Source organism: Erpetoichthys calabaricus, chromosome 1 (assembly GCF_900747795.2).
Source record: "Erpetoichthys calabaricus chromosome 1, fErpCal1.3, whole genome shotgun sequence".
Lineage (NCBI taxonomy): Eukaryota > Metazoa > Chordata > Cladistia > Polypteriformes > Polypteridae > Erpetoichthys > Erpetoichthys calabaricus.
Window position 1 is genome coordinate 79,302,398 of NC_041394.2, and position 22,560 is coordinate 79,324,957.

Consider the following 22,560-nt stretch of genomic DNA (forward strand, 5'->3'; position numbering starts at 1 on the left):
CTTAATCTATAACTGGAATGTTTAACCGTTGTGATGCAAAGAGAGTGAGTGTTAACACCTCCAAATCTGAAATCTTGGGTCTGTCCCAAAAAAGAGTGGCTTGTTCTCTTTAGGTAAGGTGCAAACAGTTGCTCCAACTTGAGGAACTGAAGTACCTCAGTGTCATATTCACAAATAAGGATAGAGAATATCATGATGCTATCAACTATATCAGTGCAGTGACAGCAGCTTTATAGAGGTTGTATTGAATTACAGTAGTGAACCATGGTACTCCAGTATGCTGTGTAACATATTCCAATACCCTCAGGCAACATCAGCTGTTTTTTTTAACAATATATGCATAGGCTGGTTAGCATAATAAGGCTAAGCTTTCTGATTAATGTTTAATCCTTCTCTGTCCAAGAAACTCTGCCAAAATGGATGCACGCACGAGTATGTGTGTTTGGGGGTCTGGAGACCTAATATTATGGCAACAAGTAGAAGTGCAAAGGAGAAAAAGGATTCCTAATTTGGTAATGGGAACACAGCAGTCACTTGAGACAAGACTGCTGTCTATTTGTAAAGTCAGGATATTTTTATCTTAATGTCGAAATGGTTGTTTGTTAGTTAACCCCTTGTATTAACTAGAAATTTACCAATGTGAATCCATGGCACCCATTTACAGCTATTATCCATCCATCCATTTTCAAACCTGCTTAATTCAACTTATGCTCACAGGAGTTGCAGCCTATCTTTGGAGCATCAGATGCAAGGCATGAACCAGCCTTAATTGGGGTGCAAGTCCATTGTTGTGCGCTATCACACAAATACATACTTTCAATCAAACCCAAATTAGAGTCATTAGGTTATGATAAAATAAAGGTAAAGATAAATTAACAATATCAGACTTCTACTAATGCCATTTAGTGAGAAACATTTGATCATAATGCAATGAGACTTTCATAAAACAACTGGCAGATTAAGCAATTCTTTTAACACTGAAAGCCACATAAAAATCTAAATATAACAGAAAAATTAAATTTACTTAGTCATTAAAACCTTGAAGGTATTGAACAATTGCAGAAGTTAGGTTACAAAAACAAATATTTAAACTGCTTCGCCAATGTGCTCACTTAGTCTGAGCTAATGTTTGAGCAGACTATATGAAATGGCATCACTTTCTTTGAAACTTTTTAAACTAGGATGTATAAAATGGTTTACTATATAGCAGAAATGTGGCATCAGTCCTGTAAAATTAATTTAAGGTTGATTTCAGGAAGACAGGTGGTGCACATGTATATCCATCTTTAAGAACACACTAACTGCTGGTGACTACAAGGAGAACCAGCTTATAAGGATTAAAATGAACAGCCACTGGCTGATTAGACTCATTAGTTTGATCAAAAATAAAGAAAATACCGCTGACTGACCAAATTAGCAATGATTAAATAAAAATCCTCAAAATGAACATAACAAAATAAAATTGATGGACCAAGTGATCTTCTGTTAACCAATAGCCAAGATATCCTATTCTTTTGCTTTCAGATATTAAGTCATCAGTCATCAGACACCACTATGTCTTGTTATTTCATTTTTACAGTTTCCTACATTACTTTACATGTATCATGGCTTCTTCAGTGCATCTGAATACATTTTCACTAAATCATGTTGAACTACCTTGTTGATGTTTTTCCAAGACTTTTGAATATTCTTGATTTTGCCCATTGCGTTCTCGGGTCAAGAATAAAAATAATTAAGGCATTAAAATTCATATTAACAGATGTCTGTTAATCAGGGATGCAGTAACATACTCTTTCCTCCAAGACTTTTAGCAATGCTGCCTTCTGTAAGAATTTCTGGTCACTGTGATGCACAATACCCCATTTTCATTCTCACTAATACATTACACAGTTTCAGCCTAATACTTCTTCATTTATGCTGTACTTGACATTTACCTAACAATGTAAATGCAGTGTTAACCAATTCAGTACATTATCTGGAGGATACAAATGTCTCTTAAAATGTTAAGAAAAATGCAATCAAGCTCAACTAAGCTTACTGAAAAGTAAATATCCTCTTGAATTCAATAACTGATTCCACTAAAATCAGCAGCAGCAACAATAATCACCACCAGAACTTTCCCATAGTTACTGATCAACAAGTCCCTTGGTTGAATTGTGCATTGGAATGGTGGGTACTATATACAACACAATTTATTTAATTGGTTGTTGTACTCATTTTCACTGGGGGAGTAAGACTCACGGTGATAGTGCTGTTTGACACCGAAGAACAATTTGATATTTCACTCTTCTCTATTTTTACAGCAGGCTTAAAATAGCTAACTATCACTTTTTGCTTGATTAACATGTATCTTTTTACTAGCAGACTATGTCACTTATGCTAATACATTAAAATTATAATTATGAAATGTTATAGCTGCTGGACATTGTTCCTCTGTATCTGAAGACCCAATCATGTGGATGGTTCTGTTGCCACAACTCAACCAATGCCTCCTTTTCATGAATCTACAGATATTTTGCAGTCATGCTTGGTCAATGGGAAATTAACTGCAGAACTGATTCATGTGACCTCTCACACCTGAGAAGCGAACAGTACCCATATGTTTGAGAAGTCAAAATGCCATCAGAAACCTGCAAGCCACCCAGATCAAGTTGTAATGTGGTATTTTTTACCTTGTAGCCTTAAGTAAGCGGAGTTTGAAATTAAATTAGAGTTTTTCTAGAGCATATTTAGGGTTTAAACTATAAAAATAGGCATTTTTTTTTAAACCACATCCAAAATTTGCAGTTTTTCACAATTCGTGGGTGCTCTAGAAACGTAACCCCCACAAATTTTGGGGGTGTACTGTATTTCAGAATCAGCAGCTTTCGGTCTCTCTCTCGTTCAACAGTATCCTCGGCCTTGTCCAAGCCAGTTTCCCACATGTTGCAGTTACACATTAAAGATTCCGGGGTACAGTATTCATTCATTCATTATCATGGGTGGGTAAGATACATATATGAGTATTTGGCTTTAAATGGTCTTCAAACTTTGATGAATGACAACTGTAGCAAAATAAAGCAACATGTCAGGCCTCTTGTAAAAGATGAGAGAACAAGACAGAAAAGAAATGGTCATCATTTGCTAATTGCATATTTTATGACACAAAGAACAGACATCAGAAATAGTTTATGAACAAGGCTGTTTTCTTTGCTGTAAATTACATATAAACAGAAACTTCATATTCATCCTATGTATGTAATGAACATGGCTACAGCTGTGCATCCAACCATCCATTTTCTATGTGGCTTATCCATTTCTGGGTTGCGTTGAACAGGTGCATATACTGACTGCACTTCACATGAGGCAGTCACCAACCGTTGATGAAGCCTCTCACTCACACAGATCCATGCTTACTCATATGGGGCCAGTTTTGTGTCATCAGGGATGTGGAAGAAAACAGGAGTATACAAAGGAAGCTCTAATAAAGGCAAGTAAAAATCAAGGAAAGCTTCAAAGTTCCTGTTTCTTTACTTTAGGGAAGTCTGCAATTGTGTTTTAATCGGCTGCTCCATATGTTAATTCCAAAATTTATTAATTAATAATTTTATTTATTTACTTTTTCAAAATTTCTGCATTGGCCAGATGTTTATATGGCTTAGTTCATAATTCAATGAATCATCATGCAAACCTAGTAAGAATTTTATTTTACTCTGTACTCATGACAATATACTACCTCTCTAATTATATACGTAATGTGCTAATGGAAGTGCATAATTACTGAAGGACACAGCAGCACTAGTAAAGCCTACTTCTTTGCTGAAAATGATCAGCAAACGCTAACTTTGCATTGTTCATTAGTTTTTTTTAAACTAATGTTCATTCATGTGTAACAATTAAAATGTGCCAAATACAGTGAAAGCACATGCAACACATATCTGAATGGTATGGGAATTGGAATGCAGTCTCCTGTCCCGTTACTATTAATTAGTGTTTAATGGCTAATGCTGTATAAGTACACAAGCAAAATCTGGTCACTTAAATCAGGGATCCCCAACCACTGGTCCGCAGCCGTCTGACAGCCGGGCCGCGAGAAAACTGCCGGCAACTGAGACTCACTCAGACTTTTCAGAATGCTTGGCGGGCAGGGCTTTGCAGCGGTGCAGAGAGAGGAGAGAGACCGAGGTGAGAGAGTATTACAACAAAGTATTGTTACGGTCCCGACAGTTTCCCCATATGACACGAGTCTATAGAAATCACGTTACTACGAAGTACATTCAGCAGATGCTTTCATTACAACGAAGTGACCTTGAAATGCTTGAACGAATCATCCACAGAGCAGTTAGATCTGTGGTCGCAGCTCAGATGTGCACGTTTGCACAACGATCCCCAAACAGAAACATTGTAAAAAAAATTCTTTCTTCGAACTTTCCTCGTACTGTTTTTTTTTTTGCTGTTTTTGTTTTCTGTAGTTTTTCAGTGATACCTTTTGCTTATTGCTTGTCAACATTTGAAAAACATCCATTGGAATTTAACTCATTGTCACCCTCCTATAGAAACGGCAGACACGAAAAAAAACGATACCAGTGTTAATGTTTGTGATGTGCAATCTGTTGGAATGGCAAATGCAAAGCATATGTCTTTGTTATATGCAAAAAAAGAAGAAAAATCTCAGGTTGCAAACATATGCGAACTGCTTAATAACTTAATAATAAAAGAAATGTTATGTAAATTGTGTATAAAATTGCCCCCCCACACACACCCCCACCCCCGACCGGTCCGTGGAAAAATTTGCATCTAATAAAGTGGTCCTTGCTGTCAAAAAGGTTGGGGACCACTGACTTAAATGATGCACCCTGAAAACAGTTTAAAGGGTGTTTTACAAGAATTCTGAAATAATGGATTACCCTTTTGCTGTCTGATGATACATCGAGGAACTTTTGTGACAATGCCATAATCTGAAATTTTAGAAAATTCACCAAATTTACACATAGTGCTTTCACAATTATTATGGTTTTTCAGCACAAACTACACACTAATAAGCGGATAGTAAATGGGTTAGTATCATAAGTGTATAAGTAGTTCCAAGACACAGAAATTGTGAACAGCTATTTTGAACGTGGATGAATTTTATGAAAAAATAATTTAACAAAACATACTAGGCAACTATAAGGATGCTTTTAGAACAGTGGACTATGTTCACTAATTAAAATGTTGGTAATGTGAAGATGCCACAATAGTAAAGCTATTCAGAAAGGTAATTATATGGCTGAAAATATGTGTTTGTCATAAAAGACTTTCCAGAAAAAGTAATTGGAGGACTAGAGACCTTTCTTTTTTGAATATGTAGCAGGGGTGGGCCATTCTCAAATTACCTATTCACAACTGAGTTCAGGTAAAGACTCTGCCCCACCTTTGGTATACAGTTTTCACGCAAAGGAATATCTAGCGAGGAATGTGAAAGACAGAGGAAAAGAGAGCTTTGGACCATTTGTTGAAAACAACATACTAATTGCATGCACTGATGATGCAATACAATACATACTGTATATCATAATTGATTTTCCCTTTTCATTTTTCATGAAGGTCAACACCATAAAAAATAAAGAAAACATTGCATTTTGTTTTTCTGCCATTCCTCAAAACATTTTCTAGTTAGCGGTTGGCAAAGAGAAACATAGCATACACTTCCACAGTGTTCTGCCTTTTGCCATTGTCCATCCTGCAGAGTATGTAGGTCTTGCAAGTATACATAACCATACATGATTGCAAGAAACAAAACTAAACACCAAGGCAGCTGCTGGACTGAACTGAAGCTCTGTACTGAATAAAACTGCATAGTATATATGATGAGCCCTTAAGCTTTTTTTGTAAGGTTTATTGAAAAACACCACAATAACAAACAGTTTTTTTGCCTAAAACTCAGTTTCCTTAAAACAATTTCTATGGTTGCAGACAACATTCAGCCACAAATTCATAAGTAATAGGTAAAGCAGAATCACATTCTAAATGTTCTTGCACACAGTCACACATAGAAACTTTGTTAGTATTACTAGTCCACTACTCTCAACAATCAAAAATGCAAACAGCATTCTAAATCAGCATTGTGATTCAAAATAAAGTGATGGACACACACACTTTTTTTTTTTACCATAGGGCTCACATTAACCAAACTGCAAACTAACAAGATTCATGTGCAGCAAGTACATACACGCAGATTAAACTGGCAGTACTATTCCAAAAGTAAATAAAAGTAAGCAAACTTACAACAGGGAATTTGCAAACTTGCAAAAAAAAAAAAAAAAAAGCATGCACAGAATCTACATGACACAGTATACTGTACATATCCATTAATATCATGATAATGAATGTAAAACATCTCTCCATCTGCCAAGTTTATCATCATATGGATCTATTTGTTGTTCCAAATGGAACAACTCATGATTAGCTTGAGTTATTCACTTTGAGATTACTGTGCTACATACTTTTCATAACAGCATGAAGCGTCTCTTGTACATCCAGTGCTCTTTGTATGCCACCATCCCTCACCAAAGAACAAGATCAGCTATCATACAGTATCATTACCATGTGAGCAGAGCTCTTTGCGAATGGGATATCTCACTGCACTGCAAATTTAGTTGTAATGGAGTAAAATGACAATACAGGGTATATATATATATATTTTTTTTTTTTGTCTAATTTACCTAATTTTGAAGACTTAACATTTTCTGACAGACAGTCCCTATAGATATCTCAGAGATACTGTACATTAATCTATAAGAAAATATCTTTGAATAGAAATTGATTTTCTAAAATTTGTGTCAGATACTACAATTATCTGTTTCTTATTTTAATTAGAGTTGAATATTAAGACAGGGATCAGAATAGTAGGATTTTCATTCTTAATGTGCAACTGATCAACTACGTAATTACTCCATGATTTTATTAGTGTGAGCTTAATGTGTGCAAGAAACCAGAATGTCATGATCTAAAAACTTGTACAGGGCTCATGAAGTCACATGCACAATTTTTCCATCACATGCATATCTATACCATAGACTCCTGCAGCAAAAAGTTACATGTGACATAATTAAGACAAAAATGAAAAGTACATTTAACGGTAAAATCAGAGAAGAAAAAAAACAAAAAACAAAGCAGAAGACACAGGTCCCTTTAACCTGACAGGAATCTGCAAAAATCCATTTTGCAAACAGACTGTGACATAGTACACTTACTAATATGCAGCTTAGACAATGGTCCAGAAAGCTCTAAATATGTGCCAGTGAACAGTTTTGACAAAGTCAGATGCCATGCTGGTGCAGTGTCCTGGTACTTTGCATAGATTCTGACTTTTGATGGTATAACCCAATTTTACTACGCAAAGCATATTGCTGCTCTTCTCTTGCTATTCATTTCAAAATTACAAAACAATAGTTAACTAGACATTAAGCCCGTGACAATAACGGGCGCTAGAACAGTAGTGCATAAACATTAGTAGGAACAGTCTATATTAAATGGCAAGGGACCTTGACCTTATTCTGTTTCTTGTCTTATTTTTTTTTGTCAAAAATATTTTTGCAAGAATCCTAAAGTAAAATAATATTAAAAATAAAATAGAAACGTATATGACAATACAGTAAGTATAATTAATATTACATTTATCCTCTCCTCTGTGGCTGTTGATGTGTTGTGTCGGTTTGAAGATCTCCTATCCTGCCTCTCTTTATTTTAGCTTGCTGTGGTGTCTCTGCAGCAAGTATTTACACTTTACCAGGCCAAGCTACTTAATCGCAAATCTGACATTCTCAGAGTGAACACTTGCACAACAACAAACACTAATCCCACCTCTCTGGGGAAGCTGGTCTCCGCGTCTCAGTACCCGATTTGATTTTTCGTGCCTTATGTTTTAGGCGTTGCCTCATTTACCAAAATCCAATTGGATCGGCCCAGCGATATTTTATAGGTCCCGCCCTCTCTGTCTTGTGTGATGCGTCAGGCGGCCTTTGAAGCATCTTCTAGAGGCCAGTGACTCTGCCACTCATTCCGCCCTTCCCTGTACTTCCGCCTTGTCCGTAATATGCGTTTAATTCTCTGTCACAACAGTGGGCAATTAGCAGAGTCTCCCCAGGAACTGATGTAATGTGTGGTGTGCATCCGATAATCGTGGCTGTGGCGTCTCTCCAGCAAGTACTGTGCAGTTCCTCGGCAGGAATTTTAATCTGTGCTGACGTGCAGCTGATTATTGTATGTGTGGCGTCTCACAAGCAAAGGATTTTATGTGCGCGGCTGCGAGTACCCAATCAGCACTCTCCCCAGCAATGATGTCTTTTATCAAAGACTGCTCCGCGCATGCGCAATTCACCAGAAGACACGGACACATGGACGCACACAGGGATTTTATTAAAGAGGATAATGCTGCCAGCAAGGTTTAACTGGCCAAGCCACCTACTATACAGTAAATCAAATACCAAACAAGAGAAAAACTATTTATGCATTCTGTGACCAATGGAAGTTGTTGCATAAATCAGCAGGTGTCTAACTATGTTAAAAATGGAACCAAGCAGGTTAGTTAGAATCTTCACTAGGGATGTACGATGTCCTAAAAGTTCACATTGTCACTTTGTCAATTCAAAACATTGATGATGTATGATACCGTCACCCTGGGTTGGAGGGGGCCCATGGGTGGAGAGTAGGGAATCCATTCCCGGGAATTTGGGAATCCCGCATTTCATTCCCGGGAATCCCAGGCATCTCACATGTGAACGGTTTTAGAACGACCGACACTTATTTTTAATAAAACTACTGCAATATGTTGACACAAATAAAATACTAACCTTATCTACAAGCAGTTCATGCTGTCATACAAGTACATGTATCTTTAGTTGCGGTAATAAGAGCGCAGAAAGCACAACGTCCTCACAGGTGGCGCAGTGATAGTGCCGCTGCTTTGCAGTAAGGAGACTGTGGAAGATTGTGGGTTCGCTTCCCGGTTCCTCCCTGTGTACATAGCGCTTTGAGTACTGAGAAAAGCGCTATATTATTGTAATTTATTATAATTACTATTAACGTGTCCAGCGTGCAGTCGTCCATGCGAGAGTGCACCTTCATGCAGAAGTACGCCAGCTGTTGAGAAAGCAAGCTCTGCCTCCACTGAAGTAGGCGGCACAATCATCAGATACTGATACACTTGTTCTAAACAACACCCGTGCTTGCCGTTGCGCTGAAACACCGCCATTTCAGCTTTTACTGATGCATCCAGTTTCTTGTCATCATTCTGTGATGGCAAGTTTCTTGGCACAGATAATGCGGATGAAACAGACCGACGCATTGCAATTTCAAGTTGCTGTTCAAAGCTGTTGTCTGATGAAGTGCAAGCTGCAGCAATGGCGCCACCTTAATTATTTTCAACTATAACTCTGTTATTTTTTGATCGACTGTTACACTTTTACACGCTATATATGCAAGCTTGGCCATTCCCGTTTTCCCGGGAATTACAGCAGTTTCATTCCCGGGAATGCGGGAATGAAAAATGCCCGGGAATGGATTCCCTAGTGGAGAGATGCGTGTGGATTAAAAATACTTAGCTACTCTATCCATGTTCCATAGAAAATGTCTACACCAGGTAGTGGGGGGTTGATGGTGGGTGGTGAACAGTAGTTCAGGACAAAGTAGTTGTTTTGTTGTTTCATAAATTGCTGCAACTCAGCACACATAGATGTATTCATTAATATTATTATGAATTGTTATAGGCCAAACCTGATTTCTAGGACAAACTAGTTTAGACTAGGCCAAACCAGTGTGCCAAAGCAGATAGGATGAACCTAGTCCGAAGTAGGTTATCCTGAAATCAATGTGGAACTCCCAGGACAAAGTGATTTGGCCTAGTCTAAACTAGTTTGGCCTGCAATCACACTTTCCTAGGTCTAACGGATTCATCCTACTGCACTTTGGACAAACTGGCTTGGCCTGGTCTACACTAGATTTTGATGATTCAAAGGCAACACACTTCAACTTAATTTAAAAGAAATCATGATGTCATGTTGGCATTAGATCTGCCTCATCATAAAATTGATTTGATCTACCAACAGAAAACTAGAAGCTTTTTTTTTTTTTTTTTAGGAAACTACAAATTACTAATTACTTTTACTCACTCAAACACTGCATCCTTATCCTTAGTTGTTCTTTTCCTACCATCTTTTGAACACAAGAAGTGACTTGGCATGCATTATAGAAAAGAAAAAAAAAAAAAAAACGTTTGTTCATAGCTTGGCATATTTTGCCTTTTTTATCATGTGTGCAAACGACATGCCGCAAAAAAACACATAAAGCTGAGTGCTGACTAGCATGGAGAGCTTGTAATGTATGAAATGCATGCAGGAAACAATGGCAGTGGCCTTTAAAAAATGCAAGGCACTGCTTTGATATATAGTGTAATTCGTTTATTTCAGATTTATTATCTTGCGTACACAGTATAATTACATTCCTAAAGGTCCACAAGCAGTGCTTGAAGTGGAAATTACTAGCAGTATTCTTTTTAAGTCAGTATCTTCTTTGTCCTCCCAGTTCATTATTACTTTTACACGGTGGGGCAGAGGGCTTTCTTTTTGAGGTCAGAGTGTGTATATATTAGAATGATATTGAAGGGAAGGGGGACCCAATTAAAGCTTAGAGCACTGCAGGTACCAGTCCACTTCAAGCGCTGCCTGCAAGTCCAAACAAGCACCATCACACTGCCACTTTCCATGTCTCACTGTATAGGTTATGCAAAACATAACATCACAAGGATAGGAACCAACTGCCCTGTGACCCTGACAAGAATAAGTGGATTAGGCAAACCGATGGTGAATGAAAACTAGTGAACCATTGCTGTGGCCATAATGATCGATCATTTTAAGGATAGTAAGCTACCTAAAACAGCAATGTAAAGAGAGAGAAACTATCCGTACTCAGAGCCTGCGAGCACTGCAGCGGCACAGAGTTACAAATATACTTGTGCTCTTCTCATTCGAACTTCTTGCACGATGTGTGTCCAGCTATGGATGAGTGCCTGACAGCTTTCTTGTGAGGTGCATGAGATGTGAATATATATATATATATATATATATATATATATATATATATATATATATATATATATATATATATATATATATATAAAACCAAAAAAAAAAAACTTCCTTGTGTAAATTTAGAGTTCCAAAGAGGAACCCATACCAGAACATGATCTGACTCCAATCTGTGAAAGTTCAATTGATTAAGTCAAACACCAATTTGGATGGACTCAGTGACTACATTAGATCATTCACAGACATCACAATGGATTCAATTAATTTAGTCCATGGTTTAAGGTGCCATCTTCCAAACCATTGAAGATACCAGATCTCTACAGTTTGCAGAAAGCACTGATCACAGCCTGGAATGTTCTACTGCAGGATCTGTCAGCCCTGAGGTGTTGTTGGTCCTCCTAGATCATTCTGTGACAATCATAACTATCAACATCACATTTGTACACCTACCATTTGGTGCAATTTGTCAGACTCACCACCTGATTGTACAAGAAGCAATAATTCTGTCCCTATTAACTTCAACCAATTTTCATTTAAATTAAAAATACATTGACAAGATATTGTTAGTGTATTCTAAAAGTAGTACAAGAACCCTGAGATTACTATGATTCAGTCCTGTAGAATTAGTTTGTTTTTGGCAGAATATATGATTTTTCACCTGAACACTTCAGACCTATAAAATGACAATGTTAAATATTGTTGTCCTCAAAAATCTATATAAATACAAAGATTTCTAGAACACATCATACATCCTGGATAATATTCAACATACATTTACATTTATTTGTAATTCCATACACAAATAATCTTTTGTAATGTACCATGCATTGTTTTACATGCATTATTTTTCCATAACAGTTATTCTGCATAGATAAATTATGCAAGGACCAATGTCAAAATTAGTTGCACCTTTTAGTGTTTTTATTCATTGCAGTGATTAACAAATAGATAACACTGCTGTGCTTGAGCAGTCCCAAAAACACATTTAGCCCAGACTTTGCAGAAACTCAACATCATACAATCAATACAATGGCCATTGTATGCAAGTAGATACTATCTTCAAAGTATTTAGACACAGCTATTGTTCCTAAAGCCTGCCAAACACTAAAGGTTGAACTGTTTATTACCTCATGTTGACAAATCCAAAACACAATCAAACAAAGCCTTCAGTAGTTTTCACCCAGTCTCTGCTGGAGGCTACACACCTCACAGCCCCCTTTTGAAATGTTTTATGTCTAAAAGGTCATCACTTATCTTTGCTTTATAAATTCAATTTAGATGTTTTTAAAGAGAATGAACTAAGAGCAATGAGCAAATTCTATCTGAAACGGTAATAACCACAGCCAGACCAGCCTACACAGTAACATGGATTTATTTTGACCCCTAAAGTGAATAAACTATCCACCAGACTAGAACAACAGTGGACTTTTTTTTTTTTTTTTTTTAAGTATTGCATTAACTCATTCAGGTAAAATTTAGCACAGTGTCAAAATGTAAAACTAATTACGCCTAAAAAAAGAATAATCTATCAATTTAATTTCTGAAGTCTCCTATGCCAATACAAGTTACCACAGACAAAGGAACAGCCAGCTACAGTAAATCATCTCGGTAGAACAACATAAAATGTCCTGCAATTCTGCACACTAAGGTGTTTTATCCCAGTTTCTGATGACTGAAATATATGAATTGAATTACCTCTTTTTCTGCTTAGCTACTGCTTGAAAGTAAAACTTTTACAGTAAAATTATTGGAATATTTTTTCTTGAAATCTACTCTCCCTTCAACAGTTCATCCATCCATCCATCCATTTTCCAACCCGCTGAATCCGAACACAGGGTCACGGGGGTCTGCTGGAGCCAATCCCAGCCAACACAGGGCACAAGGCAGGAACCAATCCCAGGCAGGGTGCCAACCCACCGCAGGACACACACAAACACACCCACACACCAAGCACACACTAGGGCCAATTTAGAATCGCCAATCCACCTAACCAGCATGTCTTTGGACTGTGGGAGGAAACCGGAGCGCCCGGAGGAAACCCACGCAGACACGGGGAGAACATGCAAACTCCACGCAGGGAGGGCCCAGGAAGCGAACCCGGGTCCCCAGGTCTCCCAACTGCGAGGCTGCAGCGCTACCCACTGTGCCACCGTGCCGCCCTTCAACAGTTCAATGAAAGATCTCTTAATGTCAAAATGAACAGATCCTGCATGCATTTCAGACACAGGGAGATGACACAGCAATGACAAGCCTAAAAACAGTCACATTTATAGAAGATATACTTGAAGAGGACAGGCAGCATTGGCCATTGTGTTTTTCCCCATGTGGGTGCTTTGTATTCAAAATGAAAACGTAAAAACTTGAATATTTAGATATAGTCCCCAAGAGTGCTGCTGGTGGCAATCCATCCATGTAACTTATCGAACCTACATATCCAAAATAATTCATCTCCAAAAATTGTTTGTAGTGTTGAATACAAAACATTTTGGAATGTGAATATCCCTATACAATACAAATGACATGTATATTGCACTATATAAATTCACCCCAATGAGCTACTGTAACAAACAAATCTCCCAAATTGACCGGCATAGCGGTGGTGTTGTTATAATCTACAATTCAAGACAGAAGTTCAGTTCTTTTGGAGTTCTTGTTTTGAATGTTAAAGACTTGGGTGCACGTGCAATAACTATATTGTACAGGGCCCCAGGATGTTATAGAGATTTCATAAAAGAGTTTTCAGATTTCTGATCAGACATAGTCATGGCTACTGATAGGGCTATGATTGTAGACAATTTTAATATACACATGAAAGTAGAAGGTGATGCTGGGGGGGCAGGTTCTGTATCTATTTTCACTCTTGGTGTTGCTTAGAATGTTGCATAACTGACACATACTGGCAATCATATTTTAAATTTGATATTAAGCTTTGTTATTTTTGCTGAAAATGTTACCATTTGCCCCAAGCCCTTTATTATTATGAATTACAGTTAAACCAACCTATTGTTTGTACTTCAGACTATCATTTAGGTTGAACTTGTACAGATTTCATAAACAAACTCCATCCATCACTCATACATTTTGACTGGCCAACAAACACAGATGAACTACATTCAATTACTGAAAATCTAGATGTTATATTATGAGTACACTATAAATGGTTGTACCATTCAAAAAGAGCTAGTGTGAAATAGTATGCACCATGGTACACAAGTCATACTTGTATACTCAAAAAAACCTCTTGCAAACTGAAGCTCAAATGGTCCTCTACTAAGTTAGAGGTTTTGCATACAGCTTGGAAAGACAGTCTTTTAAATTAAAAGCATTCTTAAACTACTGCCACATCATCATATTTTTCTAACTTTATAGAAATAAACAATAAAAATAATCCCAGATTTATATTTGATACAGCTTCTAAATTAAATAAAAACAATGAAATAAATAATGCACTCATTCTTACTGGGCTTAGTAGTGCTTTATTTACATTTTTAGCAAGAAGGTATTAAAATCTAGGGCTAAGATTGAAATCTCTAGCTCAGTTTATAAATAGATTGACATCTTTTTCGACTTCTGAGGTAATGGCAAATCAAATTGCTGTTGAGTGCACTGAGCAATTAGAATCCTTCGCCCAAATTGAATATTCTGAATTTGGTGTATTAGTTATAGCATCAAAGTCATCTACTTGCCTACATGATCCTATTCCTACAAAATCTGGTAAAGATCATCTACCTACTATTTGTGGACTTTTAAGCATTATAAGTTTATCATTAAATCTTGGACATGTACCTAAAATTTTTTAAAAGGCTATTATTACGCCTCTCCTTAAGAAATTAAATCTTCACCCTAGTGATTTTTAGTACTAGGGTGCTGTACCGTGTTAGCCATTATGAATGTAGTGAAAAGTCAAGCAAAATGACACCTTTTATTGGCTAACTAAAAAGACTACAATATACAAGCTTGCCTCGAAAGCTTGCATATTGTAATCTTTTTAGTTAGCCAATAAAAGGTGTCATTTTGCTTGACTTTTCCCTAGTGATTTATGAAATTAGAGCCATTTCAAATTTCCATTTTTTTTATTAAAAAAAAAAAAAAAAAAAAAACCACTGTAGCTAAATAGTTATGTATATTCCTTCAAATACATAACATATTTGATGTTTTTCAAGTAAGGTTTCAAATAACACTATTATGCATAGACTTCTTTAGCCTAAGTACTTAATGATTTACATCTCTGTACTGGCCACATGTACACTTCTCTGCTTGTATTATTAGACGTAAGTGCTACATATGATACTGGGGACTGTGACATACTTTTGAACAGGTTGGAAAAACCTTACTGGAATAAGTGGGCACGCACTCTCTTGGTTTTGATCCAACGTTAGTGGCTGCTATCAGTTTGCAAATACAGTGAAATTTTACCCCGGTCATATAATTCACAAGCAATACATTAACTGCCTTTGCTATGCTGATTATATTCTGCTCTATGTATCATTTAAACCACACAAAGTGTCTTCAGTTTCCAAAATAAAAGATTGACTGATAAGATATCAGACAATGGATGGCTTGCAGTTTTTTTTGTTGATTTCTAAAATGTACTATGTCTATTGATGGCTTCTCTATCATTCCCATTACCATAATCAGAGACTTAGGGGTCTCTATAGATTCTGGTCTTTCAGTTGACACCCATATTAAGAATATTTCTAGAGCCTTCTTTCACTTAAGAAATATTGTAAAAATTAAAAGTATATTATTATTCCATGATGCTGAAAAGATAATGCACATATTTATTACTTCCAGATTATACTGCTGTACTTCATTATCCATTAAATTGACTTTAGTTAGTTAAGAATACTGCAGTTACAGTGGACATATTACTCTGGTTGTTATTTTAACACTGGCCTCCTGTAAATCCATATTGATTATAAGATATTGCAGCTCACTTTCTAATGCATGGTCTTGGATCTCAACATTTCAGTGACCATTTAATTCACCACTGTAGGTTTTTACTACCTTTTTTGTCACTGGTTTTTTAGACTTTTTTTCTTGGAGTTTAAGGCTCAGAAATCTGTGAAGCTGCTTTGTGACAAATTACTGTAAAATAGTCTTATTTTATTTATGTAGAACATTTGGTAATCTCTAATTATAAGAAACACTTTTAGCACTTAAAGTTAAAAACTATCAGCATATAAACATCCATCCATCCATTATCCAACCCGCTGAATCCGAACACAGGGTCACAGGGGTCTGCTGGAGCCAATCCCAGCCAACACAGGGCACAAGGCAGGAGCCAATCCCGGGCAGGGTGCCAACCCACTGCAGAACACACTTAAACACACCCACACAACAAGCACACACTAGGGCCAATTTAGAATCGCCAATCCACCCAACCTGCATGTCTTTGGACTGTGGGAGGAAACCGGAGTGCCCGGAGGAAACCCACGCAGACACGGGGAGAACATGCAAACTCCACGCAGGGAGGACCCGGGAAGCGAACCCAGGTCCCCAGGTCTCCTAACTGCGAGGCAGCAGCGCTACCCACTGCACCACCGTGCCGCCTGCATATAAACATGATATGCAAATTGACTTTTAAAATACTTACGGAAGAGCTTACACCCAAGTGTGTTAACTGCAGTGATATTGGCACTTCTCAAGTCAAGACAACCAGTTTTGCAGAACTTTTAGCCAATCATGCCAGTAGAACTGCATTGGAGAAAAAAAAAAAAAGAGAGAGAAATGATTATAAGCAACGTAGAACCTCTTAAAATATGGATAGTCCCTAACCCATTTTCCAGGGTGCTGCTGAACTTCTTAATCAAGAAGGATACACATAATGCGGTTTTCACATGCTATGGAACAAACATTGAAATTTCATTTGAAATCCCTTCGAAGTGATAGCTCAGAGCAAGAAAATTCAGAGAAATCAAGGGATAACCAAATTAAGTAAGCTGTGATACAACATTGACCTTTCTCTTTATTAAATAGTAACAAAAATAACCAGGTCAGCAGGATGTGACATTTTTGTAGTTGAGCAGTTTGAAACAATGCAAGACACTCATTTTTTGCTTTTTTGTAAAGAAAAAGTAACAAATTAACAGCAACCTTCCATTTCACTTGGAAAGGCTGAACAGAAATTCATGTGAACACAATGATGTGGGAAGGAAAAACATTACTACATTGACATTACTAGTGGTAACTCTGCCAAATCCTCAGAGAATGTGAATGCAGTAGAAATCTCATGCATTCTTTCATATGCAATTTAATAGGATAGTGTGTAATTATCATCCTTCAGTCACCCTGTTCCCCCACCCCATTAGTTAAATCACACAAGTTTTAATTACTCCCCTTGTAATCACCTAAAACACAGTGTATAAGTAACCACTCTAACCAATACCCAGATTATAGTATGGTTAACCCTGCCATCCTCCTACACCTAACCTGTGGACATGATATGTAGGTAATTAGATCCAACCAATCACCCATCATGAACTGGACAGAAAACAGTAGGACTACAACATTAGACCTTTAACCACAGAGCTGTCATTCAGACTCAACCTCTGACTCACTGTGTTGTCCAGAGCAAGTTGGTTTGAGGAAAACAGTCACTCTTTTGGTCTTATGATCTTAGTATCAGGGCATGTGATGATTTCTCAGAGTTATTAAATATGTTTTGGGAATTTTTCAGATTTTGCATTCTTCTCATATCTTCTTAATGCATTAGGTCTGAAGTGACCTAAAATGAATTTTAAAAAGTGTCCTTGCTATACTAACAAGTATCAGCTTTACTTTTCCAAAAATAACAGGTTTTTAGAGTCATCCATTAAAAAACCACAACTCTGTATTTTTCAAGGTCATTGTCCAACCCGCTATATCCTAACACTGGGTCACGGGGGTCTGCTGGAGCTAATCCTAGCCAACACAGGGCGCAAGGCAGGAACAAATCTCCGGGCAGGGCACCAGCCTACCGAAGGGCACATGCACACCAAGCACACACTAGGGTCAACTTAGGATCGCCAATGCACCTAACCTGCATGTCTTTGGACTGTGTGAGGAAACTGGAGCACCCGGAGGAAACCCATGCAGACATGGGGAGAACATGCAAACTCCACGCAGGGAGGTCCCAGGAAGCGAACCCAGGTCTCCTTACTGCGAGGCTGCAGCGCTACCACTGTCTCTATATTTTTATTAAACATATTCTTCCATTTCTCACCAGAGGTATGGTGTAACGGTATATTTAACTGTTTGTATACAAGGCCAAAAATAGGATCAACAATAATAATTTTCTTAACAGTTTAAGGCACAAACGTTTAATTAATAAAGCCATATTACATGCACAGTGATACTTTTTTTGCTTTGTTAACTATAAGCTACACAATTTAAAATATGACTTATTTCAGTGACACTAATTTATAAGGAGAAAAAAATAGCCTGCACTTAATTTATAAGGACTGCAGCAACCATGGCAAAGGCTGTATTAATAAAAAACATAAAAAGGGTTTTGGGCTGTATTGTGGTGTACTAGTTAAAGCAGATTCTGCATTGCTACTTCAGGGATGTGGGCTCAATTTCCACACTGTTAATTGAACAGTGATGGTATTTGTACTCTTCCTATGCCCAGCATACTTTTCTCTGAATACTCTGGATTGCATGCACATCCCACAGATGAACATGTTAGGAGACATGCAACTCTAAACTGTTCCAGCGTGTGGGTTTGTGTGTAACTCGCCCCCTTGATTGACCATTGCCCCCTTTTAGCAGTGGTTCCTATGTTAAGGCTGCTTGGGTTTGCTCAAGATCTTCCACAAGCCTGTAATGGAAAAGGTAAGCTTAGGCAATGAAAGAAACATGGGATTTGTTACTTAAACTTTTGTGGAGAGCTGGGGTGGCAAATGGTTTAATAAAGTGAAAAAATCGTGTTGGGGACAAACGTTGTTCCTTAACCTTACTCTGCCTAAACTGTACACAGAAAAAAAAGACATACAAGTGTCATAACTATCACTGTAACTAACTAAGGATGCTTAACTTTATAAATAGCTTTTGCTCAATATAACGCCTGTCTGTTCACCAATCCCATCGTTGACACAGGTAAAAGCCTCCCTCGCTCATCAAGAAGTTTTTCAAGGCCGTTCCGTCAGACAGCACAAATAGAAACAAAATAGCGCGTCCTAAATTTTGATCCCCTGCACCATTATGCCCACGCATTTTTCTATAATTTCCATCCACTTAGTTGGTCTGCGAGTATAAGAAACAAACCAACACTGGAGATAAATTAAAAGCAGCTACACAAAACTGCAGATGTGCTCATCTGGCACACCTGGCGGCGGCGTAACCCCATCGGTGTTTTCCGGGGTTAAAGTCCCGCGTGTCGAGACGGCCGTGGAGTAGTGGCAGGCGCTCGGAGAAACCCAGGGTGTGGTGGGGTGCTTCATGTCCCCGCTGCGCTAGCTTAAGCATCGTTCGGAAAATTCCGCAGAAGGTTAACTAAACAACATCTTCCTACACATCAGTGTGGAAAAAAGAAGAAGAAAAAAAAGAAAAGAAGGAAAAAGGAAAAAAAACGGCGACATATTTTTGGTGAGCCACGTGTGTATTTAACATTAGATGCGCACTGAAAGCCGGCGCCATACCTTTAAATACTTGGGAGAAAAAAACACCTTAAGCGCGGGTGGATTTATAAACCTTTCAAACAGTGTTTCCTTATAGCTTGAAGGCTTCTTACTCGCAAAAAGACACCACACTTGTAGTAGTTTCTTATTCCACAACTGTGACTAGGCGTGACGTGTACACTCGCGAAATTAGGCATTAAAAAAATAAATAAAATGACTGAGAATCTCTTACTTGAACCGCTGTAGCCGCTCCTGTTCCGAAATGGCCTTCATGATGATTCTCGGTCGCTTTAACTTAAGAGTAGCAAAGAGCAGCAACGTCGTCAACGGAAAAATAAACACTCCCGGACGAAAGTTTCCACGGCGCTGCAGCACCCCAGTCGGGGATCTTGTGCTTCGTTTCACCGTCTACTTTTTACTGCGGATTGTAGTTTGGAGTAAGACCTACAACTGCCGCGTCCACCGCAAAAGGCATTTCCTGCTCTTTAGGGTAGCATTAGATTTTTTGACAGAACAGGTCGCTTTAGCCACTGCATCACCCTCTCTGTTTTGCATAAACCGCACCCCTAATGACAATTCACTCCTATTTTTAATTCGAGTCATCGACCAGAGGGAATATTCCGATTACATTCACACCCAGGAGTTTTTACAGGACAACGCACTTGAGGAAAAAGAGAAAAGGAGTACTTAATATACATTTAAGAATGTATTAAAATGTTGTACAAATATTTGTTTTAAAAACTTTTTTAGTATGGTCTTTAATTAGAGAGCCGTTTAGGAGGCCGAATTACATATAACGCTCTAAATCGACGCGTATTTTATGGCTGAGGCTATGGCCCGTCTTCCTTAGTATTAGGATTTCCTCAAGGCTCGTAGTGGAAAAAGTAGAGTCAGTACCGTTGCAAAAACTAAAAGTGGGGTCTCTATCAGTCAGTCTTAGTTTTTTATGGTGTCTTCGACAGTCTTGCACGATAACGCAACGTGGCAATAACGGACAACATAGTCTAATACAAAGCGAGTTATACTACCATTTTCCAGTTATTTGGTTCATTATTATTTAGCTGACATCTTTATCCAAGGCTTTGAAATACAAATGGTTCGATTTATTTTGGTTTTTCCAATTGGAACACAAGCATGTGAAGTGACTCGCTCAGGGTCACACAGTGTCAGCAGCAAAATATGCGCCCACAGCCTCAGGTTTGGAAGTCCAAAGCATTAACTGTAGTGCTAGTATACTAAGACACAGTATAGAAATTAAAGAAAGGGACAAATGCACATAAAAATTTTAGCTTTGGGTGACATCCTTGGGACCATGACACAAAGTGACCTAAGTATCAAAAGGAGTTTTATGCAAGTACAATTAAAACATAATACAAGGATTGAAAACGCACCATGCCTAAACAACAGTGGCAATACACACCATTAGGATAATGAAAATAGTTTTTATTCAGTAAGCTGACACCTTTCTCTAATGTGACTAACGAGTGTCACTGTGCATGAAAACTGTAAGGCTATGGTGGATATGTGTAATATTCAAAAAATGCTAACAGGACATTTGCAGAGTAGCCAACAGTAAACCAATGTCTCAGTCAGTTTTTAGTTAATGCAGATTTGATTATGACAGTTGACCATGTTTGTAAAGTTTTCCCTAAACAGAGGACATATGAAGAAGTTCTGTTTCTTATATTACCTGTTTGCTCCTGTGCATAAACTGTTTTATGTTTCAGTGGCCTAATACAGTATTATTAACTACAGATTATATAGGTCTTATGATTTATTTTACAAACAGTAGTGATTATTAATCTGGCAATAAAGCATGCAAATTACAAGTATATAACCGGCATTGTTTTCATAGTTTTACAGTTGCAGTTCTGGAAGATTTCATTATTCAGCATCACACAGTAACTCATTAGTAAAGACTGAATCCGAAATATTGTAGACTACACTGCAGTTTCTTTTTTCCCCTTGGTTCAGAAATAGATTTACTGTTTGAACACAGTGGCAGAACAGTGGGGTTTCTTACAGCTCCAGGGACCTGAGTTCAGTTGCAGATCCATTTTTATGTCTGTGTGGAGTTTGTACAGTATGTCCTCTAACTGACTATGTCCCCAAGTTTTCTGTTTTCTTTCCAAAGATGTGGATGCTAGGTTACGAAGTGACTCCAGACTTACCCATCATTAATAAGTAAGTAAGTATGTATGTGAATGTGGCTTAGACTGCTATCATTTCTGTGGATTGTTCCTGCTTGATATGATAACACCTCTCATCCAGGGTGTCCCGCCATCCTGTCCAAGGATGGTTTGTGCCTTATTTGTATTGCCCCTGAGACAGGTGGTGGCCCTTGAACTTCAGAATGGAGTAAAAGAGCATAAAATATGTATGGCCTGCCATGGTCTTGTTGTTTGGTGATTTGCTTATACTTTTTCAGATTATTGAATAACACTGGCAATAATTACTATTTCCTTTTCTTTTTAACTGTTTCTAATTGGGCTTCATATGGCTTATTTAAAAAAAATAAAGGTGACACAATTTTGAAAACTGTCAGTAATGAACCAGAGGCTGAACATAAGTGCATTTTGCTCATGTGTAGATAGATCTAGAACTATATCATATGGGACAGAGAAGGTTTCTATATAAGAACCATTAAAAAAATAAATTAAATCTTTCATATTAGCTGTACCAATTTCAGATCTGTTTTTGTTGGAGATGGGGAGAGACAACAGGTATACTATAGCTTCCTAATTTCATTACAGGTGGCATTTCAGCACTTTCATGTTTCCTTTTGTTTGAATTCTTGAGAAATAGTGCATTGCTTGTCTTGTACATTTATTGGGGTAAGGTATATGATAGTCAGGATTTGTTATTTTTTTAATAAAAATCTATTTTGCAGAGATATCCCTGCATTTGCTAAAAAA

The 22,560-nt window shown here is 37.6% G+C and overlaps 1 protein-coding gene across 1 annotated transcript in view; it reads right to left on the reverse strand.

Moving 5' to 3' along the window:
• The window catches only part of LOC114652252 (N-acetyllactosaminide beta-1,3-N-acetylglucosaminyltransferase 2-like), a 31,774-nt gene extending 11,584 nt beyond the window's left edge, over nucleotides 1-20,190 (reverse strand). Inside the window, exons 1-2 of the mRNA XM_028802542.2 lie at nucleotides 19,878-20,190; nucleotides 16,642-16,742 (exon numbers count right to left, since the gene is read on the reverse strand). The gene's annotated coding sequence lies outside the window, so the exon portion shown is untranslated. The remainder of the gene's footprint in view (nucleotides 1-16,641; nucleotides 16,743-19,877) is intronic.
• Between the last annotated feature and the right edge of the window lie 2,370 nt (nucleotides 20,191-22,560).